Raw genomic sequence first — 18,463 nt, 5'->3', positions numbered from 1 at the left:
TTATTTTTCTGATTTTTTTCTTTCTGTTTGTTATAAAAATCCTTATCGTATTTTGTGCATTGTTCTGTTGTGTGATTACAGTGCTTGTGAAACTTGCAATATTTGTCAGTAAATTTATTCGTATTATTGTCGTCTTTTTTGAAAACGCTTTTGCTCTCGTAACTGTCTGAGTTGCGTGTTTCTTTCATCTCTTTAGCTCTGATTCTGATCTTGTTCTCAAGACTTTTCAAAAATTCAAAAGAGTCCCGATAAGTTCCTAGACCATATTCTATTACTCGACCGTATGTAAACTTTCCTAGTCCTGCGTGGAAGGCTTCGTCGAATAACTTTTCTACTTCAGCTTCAGTTAACTGTTCCATGGTTTTTATAATTACTAAAATCTCCTTGATTGCGTCGTAATAGTCTTGCATCTTTTCATAGTGAGTCTGATGTATGTTTAATAATTTTCTCCTATAATATCTACGCTCCTCTGGCGGAAACTTAAAAGCTATCAAATATCGCTTGATTTCTTTCCAAGACTGATTCTTTTCAAAATCTACTAATCTCGAATCTTTTATTAGTTGTTTTAGTATTGCAAATTGTATTTGTTTGTTCCATTTGTTCATATTTATCAAATTTTCAAATTCATCGCACCATTTTATGATGTCGATTACTTCTATCTGTTCTATAATTTTCACTTCTTGTGTTAAATTATGTTCTAATCCTTCTATCTTCATTGAGAAGGTTAATCCTTTTAATTTCGTTTCTTGGTCAGTTTTTTGTTTCATCTTTATTTCGTTTAGGTTCTCATCTTTTGAGCTCAAATTGACATATCCTAATTCGAAGTATGTCTCTAAAATATTTTTATTTACAATTTTTTTATTTATGTTGTTAGATATAGGGTTCTTCCCTGTGATTGTTTTCTGTTTAGTTCGTCTGGTGTTCATCGTTGTTGTTGTTTATATATGGGTAAGGGCTGAAATTATATTTATAGTTTTATATGTTTGTTGTGTAAACAAACAAACAATTCTTCTTGTGGATCTGTGCTGCACAAAGATACCACATCTTTCTTTCGGATTTATTGCAATTATATCCGATATGATTGTCTTATTGTGTTTCCACTTGTTGTATGCTCTAAATCTACTTAAAGCTGCTTGTATATGAATTCGTTCGATACTGAACTCGTCCATTACTCTATCTAGTGGAACTAATACTCTTTTGAATATCATTCTGATAGATTTTCTTAAGATCCTGTTAATCTTACCTGCTCTTGTACTTGACATTCCCCACAATTCACTGCCATACATTAGTGTGGGTACTAGTACACATTTTATTAAGATCGCCTTGAAGTAGAGATTGATGCTGCTTTTCATCAACTTGGGCATCAAGGCGTCCAAGGCTTTCTTGCCACGCATTGCTGCGTCTTTGACCAAGTGTTCTTCTAGCGTGTTTCTTTTAATTAAGACACCTAGATATCTGTATTCAGTGACTTCCTCAATCACACCAAAGTCTGTACTGAGAGAATACAAACTTCGGAATTCTTGTATGTTAGAATGAGCAGCCCATTCTAATACTCCGCTTTTTGAGCAGTTAATCTTCATTCTGTTATTAACTGCCCAATTAGAAATTCTATTGATCTTATTATTAAGATCATCAATGTTGTTTCCGAAGACAACAATATCATCTGCGAACATCAGTCCCGGAACTCTCGTATTTGACCTTGGGATCAAAACTCCTTCTATGCCGTCAAAAATATCATTGATGAATATATTGAATAGCATTGGAGAACAAGGGCACCCTTGTCTCACTCCTTTTCTGTAGCTATAACCACTTGACGTGTCACCACCAATTTTCACACGCATGGTGGTATATTTATAAATATCCTTTATTGTATTGATTAAATACAATGGGATATTAAGTTTTGTAAGCTTCTCAAATAATAAGTCATGACTTACATTATCATAAGCTTTTTCAAAGTCAATGAAACACATTATTGTGTTCAGGCCTCTGAATTCTCTTCTTTTCACTATTTCTAATAGAGATGTAATCTGATTCATACACTCTTCACCTGCTCGGAATCCTGCTTGGTATCTAGAGAGTATATCTTGTTCTTCGACAAATTGAGTTAACCTGTCATTTATTATCTTGAGATAGATCTTACTAATTGTGTTAATTAAGGATATTCCCCTATAGTTATTTAGATCTGTCTCATCTCCTTTTTTGTGGAGGCAAATCATGTTTGCCATGCTCCAGTATTCAGGAGGACTATTTCCACAAATATATTTATTAAATTCATGTAGCATGAATTTAAAGAATTTATCTTCTACTGCTCTAGTCAGTAAGTGTTTGTATAGCTCGGTTGGAATCTCATCAGGACCGGCTGCTTTGTTATTTCCACATTTCTTCAGTGCGGATAGAAATTCTTCATCTGTTATCTCTGGGGGAAGATCAACAAGATCTACTTTATCATAGACATTGACATCTATATCATTCTCTGACGCCAAATCAGCGTAAAATTTATTCGCTATTTCTAGCTTCTTTGCTCGGCAAGTCTGAAGAATCTTATTGTGGTCAATTAGAGCCACTTGATCCAAACGAATGGAGACACTTCTATTTTTCAGCCATTGCCAGAATTCTCGGGATCTGTTACTTTTAAAGAGCTTTATTCCTCTCAAAGCCCAAAGTTTCGATCTATCTTTGCGAATCAACTTTTTAGTTTCGTCTACTCTCTTTTTGAGATATTCGAATCTAATTGAGTTGATTTCATTATAATTTTTCATAACAGCTCTTGCTGCTAGACGTCTTTCTGTGAAGACTTTTAAATATCTCCATCTCATTGTAAGTCCAGTATGGACTCTTCTCTTTTTGTAAATCTTCAAAGATGTACAAACTTTTTGAATAATCTCAGGAAGATTATTCATGTTTAATTGTTGATTACACAACTTCTTTTTAAGCTTTTTAATCACTTTTGGATTTTCCAGCATTTTCTTATCATAAACTAGTTGATCTGAGATCTTATCAACGGCAAGTTTAATTTTTCTTTTGAGCACTAAGTGATCACTTAATACCCAAGACTTGGATATAATGATCTTCTCATTATCATTACTTTTTAGTCGAAAGATGGTATCAATTCTCCTCTTAGATCTTTTACCATCTTTGAGGATCCTTGTACCGTCGTTGCTGTTATATTTTATTGTAACTGGCAAACCAACTACATTTAATTTTTTCTTGAGACTAGAACTCTGCATATTCATATCTCCCATCACTATGATCTCACTATAGTTATTTCTGAAATTCTCTTTTTCTAAAAGAGAAAGTAATCTGGCCAAGGTCTCCCTCTTGAGATCCTTGTCTTGTGGTATGTAGACATTTAAGACTAAATACTTAATCCATTTGCCTGCGGAACTAAACTCAACTACAGTTTGCAGAATGTTTGAGTCGGTTCCTTTTTTGGAACATCTGATCGCTCCATTATTTCTAACCAGAGTTATTAATCCTGGTTTATTTTTTCCACCACTAGGTGTTTCAACTGCAGTGTATTTTTCAAGTTTCAAAGGTCTTGTAGATTGTCTCCAAGTTTCTTGTAAACACATAATTTCTGGTTTCTCCTTCTTAAGAAGAAACTCAAGTTCTTCTCTCTTATTAGAGAGATGATTAATGTTTAGACTTAAGAGTTTTATGTTCTCTTTGGTCTTTTTATTTACTTTACTAGATTTCTCTAGTTTTTTTCTATTATCATTTAAAACTTTAAAGCCTTTAGCTTTAACTGTCTTAATCAATAAATTTGCGTATAGTTTTTCAACTATTATTTTTGTAAAAGACGTGTCTCTTCGTCTATACTTTCTTGCTGTAATAATGGAATTCTCCAAAAGAGAGTTCTTCTTACATAAGTCTTTGAGGAGATCTTTCACTCCATAAGGAATTCTTTGTATCTTGACAATACAATATTGTTCTTGTACTTTCTTCCACCACATATTCTTTCTAATGAAAAAATACTTGAGACTATTCAATCTCGTTGTCGTTTGGAAAGTATTTTTTATTTTATTATATCCAATTGGATTATGAGTTTTTTTATTTAGAGATTTGAAAATATCACTCTTGTTATAGGAAAATAATTTCCTATAATAACAGGACTTTAACAAAGATACTTTATTCATTGTTAAAGTCCTTAGATTCTCGGGCAGGCTCACCCATCATATTTTCTAAATAAATGAAAGAACCATGGTTTGGCTTTTCTTTATTTAATTCTTTAGTTATGTACCAACATGCTTTTACAAGCGGTACAAAATTTTTATGCGTTCCAGAGAGTCTTTGCAGCTCTCCTAGAACAGTTGTTTTTGTTAAAGACAAAAAGTCGATGAAGAAATTAACTTCATCGCAGATATTAGAACCTCCGAACTTTTCTTTAATCTTGCTTAGTACCTTTTGGCACACGTGTTCTCTAATCATCAGAAGTACTACTTCCGAGTCTTTAAATTGTTTTATAAGTGGTATCTCTTTATTTTCCACATCAGCTAAGGCTGCCCAAGCGTCTCTAGATTGAGGTTTCCCTTTTAATCCGAGTCCAGAAGCAAGAGCTAGCCTAAACTTACATTTGGAAATAATTCTACCATCCTTTATAATTTTCATAAGAGCTTCTTCAGTTAGCTCTTTGGCCCAGTTTTTCTTTGGTAAAACTGGCCTTCTTTTTTGTTGACATTTCTCATTTTTTCTGTCCTTCGTTTTTTTGTAAAATTTATTTTCTGATTTAGTAATCTTCTTTTTTCATGATTTTTTTTAGGAATGATATCTTTTCTCTTTACAGCTTCATGATTAATCTTTTTAGGCACTTTTACATTGCCACCAGTTTCTACTTTAAGTGATTTAAATCTATTAAAGTTGGTTTTATCTGTGGTTTTACCACTTCTGTTTTTCTTCAAGTCTATCTGGACTTTAGGCTTGAATGTGTGTTTGACAGATGTCCATCCGTCTTCGTTTATATGGAAAAGCTTGACTCCATTCTTAGGAGCTTTTCTTTTACCAGCTATAATAGCAGAGATAGTTGACAGATGTCTAACTACTGCTTTTTTGTTAATGGAAGCTATATCTAGCTTACCATCTTTTGGTTTAATATTTTTATTAATTATAATATCTGTAGATGCCTTTGAAACATCTATACATTTTCTTTTGCCATCTTCTGACAATTTATCTTGTTCTTCTACTTTGACAGCAGTGTCGAGATTTATGACAGCAGATGGGAGATTTTTGACATTAATTAAAACATCTTCATTGATGATTTCTAATTTAGAAATATCATTGTTTCCAGTAGCTAACTGAAGGGTTTCGCTACTGGTATCATTTGGAACATCGGAGGGTTTATCCTTTAGTTCTACATATTCTTTTGAGTGATTCTCTATCATCATCTCAAAAAAAAAAAATAAAATAAAATTGTTTATTGTAAAAAAAAGACAGAATCAGCAAAACGAAGAAAAGCCTCCAAGCCACCAAAAACTCCACTAATAAAGAAAAAATCATCAATAAGTGCGTTTACACGCCAGCATACCTTAACGGCCTCGCTTGTAGGAGAAAAGTTTGTTCCCATAGGATACATCCTTAGTCATAATATGACTAGAGACCCACTTTCATGAGTCTGATGAAAAACGAAAACGCCTGGCTCAATACACCATTTAAGAACACGACTCAGTTCAGCGGAACAATACAGCATCAGTATCATGCCCGACCTCTCCCAGGTCAAATATAATTAAATATAAGTTTTCTTGTTAGTAAAATAACATCTCTTTCTTCCATTTCTAGATTTTATTGTTTTTAATTATTCATATTAATTATCCTGTTTTGTTATCTCTTTAAGTTTCTTTTCAAATATAATTCTTCTAGAGACAACCATTCTATCTAAGAACTCTATAGTCCAACAAAGTTCTTTTATCTTATCTGGGTTATTTTTTAGTCCGATTTTATTACCAAGGAGTTGTTTGGTTTTTTCTCGGATATTTGTTTTTGAACAAGTCAGTAGAGGCAGTTTATTTTCAAAAGATGTTCTAATGTCAGTAAAACAGACGCACTCCAACAGAAAGTGTTCTAAATTTTCTTGTGGTCCATCACACAAAAAGCATTTGTTTCTATAACTCATTGGTATTCTTTTTGAATATGCTATTGCTGAGGACCACTTTACTAGATTACATCTCAATCTAGTATATGTTCTAATTTTTCTATTGTTTATTTTGTTCATGACATATTTTATTTGTGAATTTCTTATGTCATATTGGTTTGCTATTGATGCAGCTAAAGAAGTATTTAGAGTTCTTCGACTTCTTAGTACATCAATTATTTTTGTAGTGATAAATCTACTATCACTTGATTCGTATTCGTTGCCAACAAATCGTTTTAACCATCTTTGTGTTCTTGAACACCAGGTAGTTTTTCTTTCTTTCGGATTAATTGAGATTATATCCGATATGATTGTCTTATTGTGTTTCCACTTGTTGTATGCTCTGAATCTACTCAAAGCTGCTTGTATATGAATTCGTTCGATACTGAACTCGTCCATTACTCTATCTAGTGGAACTAATACTCTTTTGAATATCATTCTGATAGATTTTCTTAAGATCCTGTTAATCTTACCTGCTCTTGTACTTGACATTCCCCACAATTCACTGCCATACATTAGTGTGGGTACTAGTACACATTTTATTAAGATCGCCTTGAAGTAGAGATTGATGCTGCTATTCATCAACTTGGGCATCAAGGCGTCCAAGGCTTTCTTGCCACGCATTGCTGCGTCTTTAACCAAGTGTTCTTCTAGCGTGTTTCTTTTAATTAAGACACCTAGATATCTGTATTCAGTGACTTCTTCAATCACACCAAAGTCTGTACTGAGAGAATATAAACTTCGGAATTCTTGTATGTTAGAATGAGCATTCCATTCTAATACTCCGCTTTTTGTGCAGTTAATCTTCATTCTGTTATTAACTGCCCACTTTGAAATTCTATTGATCTTATTATTAAGATCATCAATGTTGTTTCCGAAGACAACAATATCATCTGCGAACATCAGTCCCGGAACTCTCGTATTTGATCTTGGGATCAAAACTCCTTCTATGCCGTCAAAAATATCATTGATGAATATATTGAACAGCATTGGAGAACAAGGGCACCCTTGTCTCACTCCTTTTCTGTAGCTATAACCACTTGACGTGTCACCACCAATTTTCACACGCATGGTGGTATATTTATAAATATCCTTTATTGTATTGATTAAATACAATGGGATATTAAGTTTTGTAAGCTTTTCAAATAATAAGTCATGACTTACATTATCATAAGCTTTTTCAAAGTCAATGAAACACATTATTGTGTTCAAGCCTCTGAATTCTCTTCTTCTCACTATTTCTAGTAGAGATGTAATCTGATTCATACACTCTTCACCTGCTCGGAATCCTGCTTGGTATCTAGAGAGTATATCTTGTTCTTCGACAAATTGAGTTAACCTGTCATTTATTATCTTGAGATAGATCTTACTAATTGTGTTAATTAAGGAGATTCCCCTATAATTATTCAGATCTGTCTCATCTCCTTTTTTGTGAAGGCAAATCATGTTTGCCATGCTCCAATATTCAGGAGTACTATTTCCACAAATATATTTATTAAATTCATGTAGCATGAATTTAAAGAATTTATCTTCTACTGCTCTAGTCAGTAAGTATTTGTATAGCTCGGTTGGAATCTCATCAGGACCGGCAGCTTTGTTATTTCCACATTTCTTCAGTGCGGATAGAAATTCTTCATCTGTTATCTCTGGGGGAAGATCAACAAGATCTACTTTATCATAGACATTGACATCTATATCATTCTCTGACGCCAAATCAGCGTAAAAATTATTTGCTATTTCTAGCTTCTTTGCTCGGCAAGTCTGAAGAAGCTTATTGTGGTCAATTAGAGCCACTTGATCCAAACGAATGGAAACACTTCTATTTTTCAGCCATTGCCAGAATTCTCGGTATCTGTTACTTTTAAAGAGCTTTATTCCTCTTAAAGCCCAAAGTTTCGATCTATCTTTGCGAATCAACTTTTTAGTTTCGTCTACTCTCTTTTTGAGATATTCGAATCTAATTGAGTTGATTTCATTGTAATTTTTCATAACAGCTCTTGCTGCTAGACGTTTTTCTTTGAAGACTTTTAAATATCTCCATCTCATTGTAAGTCCAGTATGGACTCTTCTCTTTTTGTAAATCTTCAAAGATGTACAAACTTTCTGAATAATCTCGGGGAGATTATTCATGTTTAATTGTTGATTACACAACTTCTTTTTTAGCTTTTTAATCACTTTTGGATTTTCCAGCATTTTCTTATCATAAACTAGTTGATCGGAGATCTTATCAACGGCAAGTTTAATACTTCTTTTGAGCACTAAGTGATCACTTAATACCCAAGACTTGGATATAATGATCTTCTCATTATCATTACTTTTTAGTCGAAAGATGGTATCAATTTTCCTCTTAGATCTTTTACCATCTTTGAGGATCCTTGTACCATCGTTGCTGTTATATTTTATTGTAACTGGCAAACCAACTACATTTAATTTTTTCTTGAGACTAGAACTCTGCATATTCATATCTCCCATCACTATGATCTCACTATAGTTATTTCTGAAATTCTCTTTTTCTAAAAGAGAAAATAATCTAGCCAAGGTCTCCCTTTTGAGATCCTTGTTTGTGGTATGTAGACATTTAAGACTAAATACTTAATCCATTTGCCTGCTGAACTAAACTCAACTACAGTTTGCAGAATGTTTGAGTCGGTTCCTTTTTTGGAACATCTGATCGCTCCATTATTTCTAACCAGAGTTATTAATCCTGGTTTATTTTTTCCACCACTAGGTGTTTCAACTGTAGTGTATTTTTCAAGTTTTAAAGGTCTTGTAGATTGTCTCCAAGTTTCTTGTAAACACATAATTTCTGGTTTCTCCTTCTTAAGAAGAAACTCAAGTTCTTCTCTCTTATTAGAGAGATGATTAATGTTTAGACTTAAGAGTTTTATGTTCTCTTTGGTCTTTTTATTTACTTTACTAGATTTCTCTAGTTCTTTTCTATTATCATTTAAAACTTTAAAGCCTTTAGCTTTAACTGTCTTAATCAATAAATTTGCGTATAGTTTTTCAACTATTATTTTTGTAAAAGACGTGTCTCTTCGTCTATACTTTCTTGCTGTAATGATGGAATTCTCCAAAAGAGAGTTCTTCTTACATAAGTCTTTGAGGAGATCTTTCACTCCATAAGGAATTCTTTGTATCTTGACAATACAATATTGTTCTTGTACTTTCTTCCACCACATATTCTTTCTAATAGAAAAATATTTGAGACTATTCAATCTCGTTGTCGTTTGGAAAGTATTTTTAATCTGAGTAAATCCAATTGGATTATGCGTTTTTTTATTTAGAGATTTGAAAATATCACTCTTGTTATAGGAAAATAATTTCCTATAATAACAGGACTTTAACAAAGATACTTTATTCATTGTTAAAGTCCTTAGATTCTCGGGCAGGCTCACCCATCATATTTTCTAAAATAATGAAAGAACCATGGTTTGGGTTTTCTTTATTTAATTCTTTAGTTATGTACCAACATGCTTTTACAAGCGGTACAAAATTTTTATGCGTTCCAGAGAGTCTTTGCAGCTCTCCTAGAACAGTTGTTTTTGTTAAAGACATAAAGTCGGTGAAGAAATTAACTTCATCGCAGATATTAGAACCTCCGAACTTTTCTTTAATTTTGCTTAGTACCTTTTGGCCCACGTGTTCTCTAATCATCAGAAGTACTACTTCCGAATCTTTAAATTGTTTTATAAGTGGTATATCTTTATTTTCCACATCAGCTAAGGCTGCCCAAGCGTCTCTAGATTGAGGTTTCCCTTTCAATCCGAGTCCAGACACAAGAGCTATCCTAAACTTACACTTGGAAATAATTCTACCATCCTTAATAATTTTCATAAGAGCTTCTTCAGATAGCTCTTTGGCCCAGTTTTTCTTTGGTAAAACTGGAACTCTTTTTTGTTGACATTTCTCATTTTTTCTGTCCTTCGTTTTTTTTGTAAAATTTATTCTCTGATTTTGTAATCTTTCCTTTTCATGATCTTTTTTAGGAATGATATTCTTTCTCTTTACAGCTTCATGATTAATCTTTTTGGGCACTTTTACATTGCCACTAGTTTCTACTTTAAGTGATTTAAATCTATTAAAGTTGGTTTTATCTGTGGTTTTACCACTTCTGTTTTTCTTCAAGTCTATCTGGACTTTAGGCTTGAATGTGTGTTTGACAGATGTCCATCCGTCTTCGTTTATATGGAAAAGCTTGACTCCATTCTTAGGAGCTTTTCTTTTACCAGCTATAATAGCAGAGATAGTTGACAGATGTCTAACTACTGCTTTTTTATTAATGAAAGCTAAGTCTAGCTTAACATCTTTTGTTTTAATATTTTTATTAATTATAATATTTGTAGACGCATTTGAGACACCTATACATTTTCTTTTGCCATCATCTGACAATCGATCTTCTTCTTCTACTTTGACAGCAGACACGATATTTTTGACATTAATTAAAACATCTTCATTTATGATTTCTAATTTAGAAATATCATTGTTTCCAGTAGCTAACTGAAGGGTTTCGCTACTGGTATCATTTGGAACATCGGAGTTATTATCCTTTTGTTCTACACATTCTTTTGAGTGATTCTCAATCATCATCTCAATTTTATTTTTTGTTGATTCTGTAAATTGATTACTGTCATCCATCAGATTATTTTTAATCAAATTTTTTAATTTGATATTTTGTTTTTCTAGCTTGTCATGGAAGAGCTCCAGATATGTCTGCTGAATCAGTAATAATTCAGTAGTGCTAGCTATGTATCTTTTAAGATCACTAAGATCTTTATTGTTTTCTTTTTTTGATGTGTCAAAAATATCATTTTTATTAATTCTTTCCGAGAGAATTTTTATTTTCTTGAGAAAATATTTCATTTCTCCATCATTTTTGAAAGTAACACTTGGGAAACTTTTATTAGCATATACATGCTTAGTTTGTTGTTTTAAATACATTTCTATATCTAAATTGTTGTTTGGACCACCAAAGTGGTCACTTTTTGCTCTACTGAGCTCGCTCCTGCTTTCTCTTGCTTTACCCTTCATTTTCTATCATCATCTCAATTTTATTTTTTGTTGATTCTGTAATTTGATTACTGTCATCCATCAGATTATTTTTTTTCAAATTTTTTAATTTGATATTTTGTTTTTCTAGCTTATCATGGAAGAGCTCCAAATATGTCTGCTGAATCAATACTAATTCAGTAGTGCTAGATATGTATCTTTTAATATCAAGAAGATCTTTGTTATTTTCTTTTTTTGACGTGTCAAAAATATCGTTTTTATTAATTCTTTCTGAGAGAATTTTGATTTTCTTGAGAAAATATTTCATTTCTCCATCATTTTTGAAAGTAACACTTGGGAAACTTTTATTAGCATATACATGCTTAGTTTGTTGTTTTAAATACATTTCTGTATCTAAATTGTTGTTTGGACCACCAAAGTGGTCACTTTTTGCTCTACTGAGCTTGCTCCTGGTTTGTTGCGCTTTACCCTTCATATCTTTTTTAGGAATGATAAATTTTCTGTTTAAAACTTCATAAATAGTATTTTTGGGCACTTTTATATTGCCGCCGGTTTCTACTTTAAGTGATTTAAATCTATTAAAGTTGGTTTTATTTGTGGTTTTACCACTAAAAAAAATTAAAATTGTTTATTGTAAAAAAAGACAGAATCAGCAAAACGAAGAAAAGCCACCAAGCCACCAAAAACTCCACCAACCAGAAAAACATCAATAATTGCGATTACACGCCAGCATACCTCAACGGCCTCGCTTGTAGGAGAAAAATTTGTTCCCGTAGGTAACAGATCCTTAGTCATTTCTGACTACATATTTCGCGGACCTGACGAAAACACAACGCCTGGTTCAATACACCATTTAAGAACACGACTCAGTTCAGCGGAACAATACAGCTTCAGTATCATGCCCAACCTCTCCCAGGTTAAAAATATTAAGAATTACTCGAAAGTTAACGGCGTTCTTCTCACCAGCAATGGGTCTCCCACCCCTAGAGTATAGCTGACCCTACTTACCAACCAGCAGCCGAAGGTTGGTAAGACTTAGAGATCTGCACCTAGTTAAAAAACATCGGTCCCACCCTCCGCGACGTGGACGCTCTCTTGTGGTGGGCATTAATGTGTTGGTCTCTCCAAAGCCCTGTCAAAACACAATTCATTCCTTGGGCAGGGCAAGTCTCAGTATGCACCTGGGCTTGTCCCCTGACAGACAGAATCAGCAAAACGAAGAAAAGCCACCAAGCCACCAAAAACTCCACCAACCAGAAAAACATCAATAATTGCGATTACACGCCAGCATACCTCAACGGCCTCGCTTGTAGGAGAAAAATTTGTTCCCGTAGGTAACAGATCCTTAGTCATCTCTAAAAAATAAAATAAAATTGTTTATTGTAAAAAAGACAGAATCAGCAAAACGAAGAAAAGCCACCAAGCCACCAAAAACTCCACCAACCAGAAAAACATCAATAATTGCGATTACACGCCAGCATACCTCAACGGCCTCGCTTGTAGGAGAAAAATTTGTTCCCGTAGGTAACAGATCCTTAGTCATCTCTGACTACATATTTCGCGGACCTGACGAAAACACAACGCCTGGTTCAATACACCATTTAAGAACACGACTCAGTTCAGCGGAACAATACAGCTTCAGTATCATGCCCAACCTCTCCCAGGTTAAAAAATATGAAGAATTACTCGGAAGTTAACGGTGTTCTTCTCACCAGCAATGGGTCTCCCACCCCTAGAGTATAGCTGACCCTACTTACCAACCAGCAGCCGAAGGTTGGTAAGACTTAGAGATCTGCACCTAGTTAAAAAACATCGGTCCCACCCTCCGCGACGTGGACGCTCTCTTATGGAGGGTATCCTTAGTCATCTCTGACTACATATTTCGCGGACCTGACGAAAACACAACGCCTGGTTCAATACACCATTTAAGAACACGACTCAGTTCAGCGGAACAATACAGCTTCAGTATCATGCCCAACCTCTCCCAGGTTAAAAATATGAAGAATTACTCGAAAGTTAACGGTGTCCTTAAAAATAAAAATAAAATTAAAATTGTTTATTGTAAAAAGACAGAATCAGCAAAACGAAGAAAAGCCACCAAGCCACCAAAAACTCCACCAACCAGAAAAACATCAATAATTGCGATTACACGCCAGCATACCTCAACGGCCTCGCTTGTAGGAGAAAAATTTGTTCCCGTAGGTAACAGATCCTTAGTCATCTCTGACTACATATTTCGCGGACCTGACGAAAACACAACGCCTGGTTCAATACACCATTTAAGAACACGACTCAGTTCAGCGGAACAATACAGCTTCAGTATCATGCCCAACCTCTCCCAGGTTAAAAATATGAAGAATTACTCGAAAGTTAACGGTGTCCTTCTCACCAGCAATGGGTCTCCCACCCCTAGAGTATAGCTGACCCTACTTACCAACCAGCAGCCGAAGGTTGGTAAGACTTAGAGATCTGCACCTAGTTAAAAAACATCGGTCCCACCCTCCGCGACGTGGACGCTCTCTTATGGAGGGTGTTAACGGTGTCCTTCTCACCAGCAATGGGTCTCCCACCCCTAGAGTATAGCTGGCCCTACTTACCAACCAGCAGCCGAAGGTTGGTAAGACTTAGAGATCTGCACCTAGTTAAAAAACATCGGTCCCACCCTCCGCGACGTATACGCTCTCTTATTTGTATACAACACCTACTATACATACAAAAAAGCAGTAACCTCAAAATGTCGGCATACACCTTCATTCTTACAGTTCTGCTTAAAAGAGTAGTATTCTCCTAAATGTATCTTTGAGCTACGCTTCAGGCTTAAGAGGCTTTCAGCCTTAATCGAAACGACGTAGCTAAGCAACATAACTTAATAGTTAATCGCACTACCAGTGGTCATCACTTAGAGTTCCTCTCGTACTATCAAAGTTCACTCAAAAATACTTACAGTAGGGTAAAACTAACCTGTCTCACGACGGTCTAAACCCATCTCACGTTCCTCATTACCGGGTGAACAATCCAACACTTCGTAACATATACACTACGATGATCAGAAGAGACGACATCGAAGAATCAAAAAGCAGAGTCGCTATGATCGCTTGCCTGCTACAAGCCAGTTATCCCTGTGGTAACTTTTCAATCACCCAATACATAATGAATGTAATTGGGATCGCTAGGCCAAGGTTTCCCTACTAAATACAGTCATATGCATAAAGTAAAGCAGATTTATTCCCTTATAATAAACTGATGGTTACCATCCATCATTCATCTACCTTAGGACAGCTGTGTTACTTTTTAACAGCTGTACCGCCCCAGCCAAACTCCCCATATATTCTAATAAATAAATATTCAAACATACTAGTGGTTTCACAATACTTCTCCCACCTCTCTACAATATACCGAATATTTATTAAAACATACTAAAGTCAAGCTCAACAGGGTCTTCTTTCCCCGCTGATAAATAACAAGCCCGTTCCCTTGTCTCGTGGTTTCACAAAATTGTAAGTAGGGACAGTAGGAATCTCGTTGCTCCATTCATGCGCGTCACCAATTAAATGACGAGGCATTTGGCTACCTTAAGAGAGTCATAGTTACTCCCGCCGTTTACATTCGCTTACACAACTTTAACAATAAATGCACTGGGCAGAATTCACTTCTTGTAAATACAAAAAGCTATGTTTTTAATAAACAGTCAGATTCCTTACATAGTAAAAGTTCTAGCATGCTAGAGCCAATCTTTATCCCAAAGTTACAGATCTAATTTGCCGAATTCCCTTACTTACTTTAATTTAAAATATTTGTTATGATACAAAGACACCTGATGCGGTATAGGTACGGTTAAAATTATTTTATTTTTATCAAGTATATATAATTAACTATTTCTTATCATGACAATCCATAGTTAAAATAAAATTTAATTCATTTATCTTAAATTTATTGAAATATACTGTCATTATCAAGTTACCTTATAATAATTTAATAAAGAATTATTAATCTTTTTTGTTTTTATAAATAACACCGATTCACTTCAATAATAATTGAAAACCCTAGTCTATATCTATACAAATATATTGTTACTGCCTCCAAGATCGGCTCATTTGTTTCTTCTATATATACTCACATATATACTTCAATACAAACAAATTGCACAGCTACCTAAATATTTATTAGAAACATCTCATAAAAGTAGTAATCTTCTTCCATTTTATACAATAATACATTCGGTAGGTACGTTGTAACACGTTTCTTAGCGGATTTCTACTTCCATAACAACCGCCCTACTGTCTCAATGTATTCATCATATTTATGGTATAATATCTACTATTTAGAATATTTAATGTTTCATAAGGTTCATCCCTTTTTGCACATCATTCTTACAATCATGTGCCCACTAGTTATACAATAGATTCATTATATAAATTTAATTTATATAATTCCATAGAATTAAAGATTTCTCATAGTTAAAAAACTATAACAGTGTCCTACATCTATGTCCTATATAATAATAACTGCTGTCCTGAGAGACATTTCGCTGTGAACCAGCTACCACACAGTTCGATTGGTCTTTCGCCACTATACACATCTTAAATCATCGATTTGCACGTCAGAATGATTATGGTCTTCCAATAAACTGTTGCTTATCTTCAACCAGAACATGTATAGTTCACTGTGTTTCGGGTCTTATAATTATAACTAATCAAGTTAATAAAGATTAAAAAATTTAATTTTTATCTTGCTATAATTATAATCTCCTTGGTCCGTGTTTCAAGACGGGTCCTTAAAAATAAGGCTAAACTCCACACATTTTCACAAGTTCCTTCGCAGTACTTATTTTCTATCGGTATACCATTATATTTAACCTTAGATATTTCATTCTACCTTTATTCAAACTGCACTACCAAGCAGCTCTACTCAAGTACATTATTCTATTCTATTAATAACGAATATAATATTCTCTATAAATATAATTAATAGAATAAACCATTTACAACTCCAATTAAGGATTACAATGGAGGGTTATTTCTTGTTCACTCGCTGCTACTAAAGAAATCCTAGTTAGTTTCTTTTCCTCCTTTTAATGATATGCTTAAGTTCAAAGGGTTATCAATACATTATAAATATATTAATTAGGTAAATAATATACTTTCGTATTCTATTACGACCTTCATCGTTATGGTATCCTATTGATCCCATGTGTGGGTAAATTTAATAATTAAAATTAATTTAAATTTAACTTATTATGATCCTGCTAATGGTTCTCCAACAGCAACCATGTTACGACTTATATCAGATCTAATACATATTGTTCAAGTAGTTTTCACTAATTTCACAACACATATCATCTTAGATAGCGACGGGCGGTGTGTACAAAGAACAGGGACACATTCAATTCTACTTATTTAATAAAATTTACTAGCAATTCCAAGTTCAAATATCTCTTACAAAATATTATCCCATAAAGATTATATATCTATTGTATTGCGCGTGCAGCCCAAAATGTCTGAGGGCATAACGGACCTGTTTTAATCCTTTTCTTCCTACACTGATTGTGTCTGTCTATTAATAAAAGGGTCTCACGTCTTGTTGAAATTAATCAAAACTTCACAGCATCCATTGAAAACGGCCATGCACCACTATTATCATTCTCAGATTATAAATCTTCTCTGAATAATAAAATATTGGTAAGTTACCTCGCGTTGAGTCAAATTAAGCCGCACAATCCACTCCTTGTGGTATTCTTCCGTCAATTTCTTTAATTTTCAATCTTGCGATCATACTATCCCCAGAGCCAAAAAACTCAAATTTCTATCATCTAATACAATTAATATCATATCACATCGTCGGCATAGTTTACTGCTGGAACTACAATGGTATCTAATCATCTTCGCTCCTCCCAGCTTACGTCCTTGTTCAAAAAATACATACAAGTGTACAGCTTTCGCTTCTGTTCGTCCAGTCAGGGTCGTCACATTTCATCTCTCTCCCAACTATACAGTACACCTCATATTGCTTCTTAAATATAAACTACGGACTTTTTAACTGCATCAATCATCATACACACTCTTGGAACAAGTATTACCGCGGCTGCTGGCACTTGATTTGCCCTCCAATTAATCACCTCATATACTTTTACAATATGAAACAATAGAATATTACTTCCCATAACTGCCTCAGATAAAATCCATAGGTCAAGTTTCGCCCCTGCTGCAATCCTTAGACTTAGTAGCCGTCTCTCAGGCTCCTTCTCCGGAATATTACAAAGTAATACCGTTACCCGTCATTGCCTTGTTAAGCCATTACCTTAACAACTAGCTGATAGGTCTCACTCTTACTGTATATGTCTTATGCTACACTTTAACGCAGTTATACTAATTTAATACATTAAATAAAGTGAGTATTACTGAGCAGTCCATTTTTCCATATCAAAAACATGCATGGGTTAATCTTAGGGAATAGCGTCTACGTCAGGCAGAATCAACCTGGTGTTGTGTATTAAAAATCAATATATTTGATTTTAATCAGTATTTATGAAAATATTAGAAATAAATATATTTCTTAATACAAATTCTTATAATATAAAATATGAAAACTATAATTGTTTAAAAATACTTAATAAATGATATAATATCAGATTGGATGAAATAAAATTTTACAAGGGTAAAAAATTATTTTAATAAATCAGCAAATGATTGATTAATCACTGATTCACTGATCAAAATTGTGATCTGAGATTAGCAACATTTATAATTTTGTAAAAATTGTATAAAAAACATGAATTCTAAATGATGCTTTATAAAGAGTTGAATCTACATGATACTACAGTATTATACATGAACACAACTTATATATTTATCTAAAACTATGATTATTCTGAAAATTAAATGATCTATTATCTAATTCTCAGATATAAAATTATTTTGTCTAATACACATTTGTTTTGTTTATTTGTTGACCCAAACAAATAAACAAAAAACTTGACATTTTTAAGATGTGAGATGACACTTTGACTTTGATACTCACATAAAAATATATTATATCTTTTCCATGGTGAGTTTGTGATGTATAACACAAATAAATGCATCATGTATAATTGTATATTAATTTATGTAGTATAAAGTACATATGCTCTTAAAATATATTTTTATTGCTTCACTTACTGATAGCTTTATTGGCCTTGCTCTAGATTAGATTACATGCCTTTCTTTTATTTTTAATGTTTATTTGTGACATGAACCGGAGTAATATCTCCGTCTTTTAAATACATTTCTAAAATATTTGTATTATATTTCTTTTTATTTGATTTGTTATTAAAGTTACTCTTCATGCTCGGTG

At 33.6% G+C, this 18,463-nt stretch overlaps 2 non-coding genes across 2 annotated transcripts; both read right to left on the bottom strand.

The window, feature by feature from the left end:
* Positions 1 to 13,852: 13,852 nt before the first annotated feature.
* VNE69_06808 lies at positions 13,853 to 16,336 on the bottom strand. The gene has a single exon (XR_010574009.1). It is a non-coding gene; the product is annotated as a 5.8S-23S ribosomal RNA (ribosomal RNA).
* A 33-nt stretch (positions 16,337 to 16,369) lies between these two features.
* VNE69_06807 lies at positions 16,370 to 17,615 on the bottom strand. The gene has a single exon (XR_010574008.1). It is a non-coding gene; the product is annotated as an 18S ribosomal RNA (ribosomal RNA).
* Positions 17,616 to 18,463: the final 848 nt, after the last annotated feature.

The sequence above is a fragment of the Vairimorpha necatrix genome, chromosome 6, assembly GCF_036630325.1.
Source record: "Vairimorpha necatrix chromosome 6, complete sequence".
NCBI lineage: Eukaryota > Fungi > Microsporidia > Nosematidae > Vairimorpha > Vairimorpha necatrix.
This window is presented reverse-complemented; position numbering and strand designations above follow the sequence as displayed.